At 39.9% G+C, this 2238-nt stretch overlaps 1 pseudogene; it reads left to right on the top strand.

Moving 5' to 3' along the window:
- The first annotated feature begins 1181 nt into the window (after positions 1–1181).
- LOC112912565 (ubiquitin-conjugating enzyme E2 variant 1-like) lies at positions 1182–1620 on the top strand (annotated as a pseudogene).
- Positions 1621–2238: the final 618 nt, after the last annotated feature.

The following is a 2238-nucleotide window of genomic DNA, read 5'->3' on the forward strand; positions in this document are numbered from 1 at the left end:
TCTGCTTTTGGAACTCTTTCAGAAGAATAGGCATTAGTTCTACTTTAAATGTTTGTTAGAATTATCTCATGGAAGCCATTGGGCCCTGGACTCTTGTTTATTGGGAGATTTTTATTACTGCTTCAATTATTTTGCTTGTGATGCATCTGTTCAGGTCCTCTATTCGTTTCTCTTTCAGTTTTGTGAGTTTACATGTTTATAAGAATGCAACGATTTCTTCCAGTTTGCCTAATTTGTTAGCATATAATTACTCGTAATATTCTCTTAAAATTGTTCATTTCTTTAGTGTTGGCCATGATCTCTCCTCTTTCATTCATGATTTTATTTATTTCAGGCCTGTATCTTTTCTTATTGATAAGTTTGGCCAAGGCTTTTAACAATCACATTAATCCTTTCTAAGAACCAGTTCCTAGTTCCATTGATTTATTCTACAGTTTGTTTTGTTATGTTTTTATTGTACATTTTTTATTGGAGTTCAATTTTCCAACATATAGTATAACACCAAATGCACATCCCATCAAGTGCCCCTCTCAGTGCCTGTCATCCAGTCACCCCATCCCCTTGCCCACCTCCCCTTCCACCACCTCTTGTTTGTTTCCCATGGTTAGGAGTCTCATGTTCTGTCACCCTCTCTGATTTTTCTCACTCATTTTCTCTCCTTTTCCCCCAAATCCCTCTCACTATTTTTTATATTCCCCATATGAGTGAAACCATATAATTGCAAATGACATATCAGATAAAGAGTCAGTATCCAAGATCTATAAATAACTTGTCAAACTTAACAGCAAAGAAAAAACAATCCAATCATGAAATGGGCAAAAGACCTGAACAAAAATTTCACCAAAGGAGACACACATGGTTAACAAGCACATGAAAAAATGTTCCGCATTGGAGAAGGACAAACATTGGTGAATTTTTCAACAGAAACTTTTCTAGCTGGAAGAGAATGCAATAAAATATTTCAATTGAATTTAAAAAACCCGTCTCATACAAGAATCCTATGCCCGTCAAGGCTATCCTTAAAAAATAAAGGGGAGATAGTGACTTTCCTGAATAAACCAAAGCTGAGTTTGCTCATCATCACTACACCTGCCTTCCAATAAATGCTAAAGGGAATTGTTTAGGTAGAAATTTTTTTAAAAACCCAATTAACATTTCTAAAACTTGGACAGTGACACAAAATGGCAGCCACCATGGGCTCGGGAGTAAAAGCCCCTCTCAATTTTCGACTGTTGGAAGAACTGGAAGAAGGCCAGAAAGGAGTAGGAGATGGCACAGTTAGCTGGGGTCTAGAAGATGATGAAGACATGACACAAGATGGACAGGGATGATAATTGGGCCTCCAAGAACAATTTATGAAAACCAAATGCACAGCCTTAAAATAGAATGTGGACCTAAATACCCAGAAGTACCCCCCTTTGTAAGATTTGTAACAAAAATTAATATGAATGGAGTTAGTAGTTCTAATGGAGTGGTGGACCCAAGAGCCGTATCAGTGCTAGCAAAATGGCAGAATTCATATAGCATCAAAGTTGTCCTGCAAGAGCTCCGGCACCTAATGATGTCTAAAGAAGACATGAAACTCCCTCAGCCGCCCAAGGACAGTGTTACAGCAATTAATCAAAAAGAGAAACCACAGGCCCTCCTCCTCCCCCCCATTCGATTTAAGCATTTTCCGCAGTAGTACATTTTCTAGATACGTCTTGTAGACTTCAAAAGTACTGGAAAGGAAGCTCCAATCCAAAGGCAATTTATCTTAAGATACTGCAAACGATACTAATTTTTTGTCCATTTGAAATATATAAGTTGTGCTATAACGAATCATCCTGTCAAGTGTAACCACTGTCCACATAGTTGAACTTCTGGGATCAAGAAAGTATATTTAAATTGATTCCCATTATAACCGGTGGGGCACATCTAACTCAACTGTGAAAAGACACATCACACAATCACCTTGCTGCTGATTACATGTCCTGGGGTCTCTGCTTTCTCCCCTTCTCCTCCTGCTGGCTCCCTCCCTCCACCCAGCCCTCCATCCCTGCAACAGCTTGGGGCGGCTTGCTAGAATAGGCGTGAAGGTTTCAGGTCGCAGCCTGTGGGACTACTGCTGGGTGTACAGTGGTGCTCAATCTGCACCCCTGGTTTCTTTCTTTAAGTCTTAAATGATGCCCTCCCCTCTCCAAGCCATCATCCTTTCTCCACTTCCCATGGCCACCCTCGGCTGAAGCATAGATTGTA

This window comes from Vulpes vulpes, chromosome X (assembly GCF_048418805.1).
Source record: "Vulpes vulpes isolate BD-2025 chromosome X, VulVul3, whole genome shotgun sequence".
NCBI lineage: Eukaryota > Metazoa > Chordata > Mammalia > Carnivora > Canidae > Vulpes > Vulpes vulpes.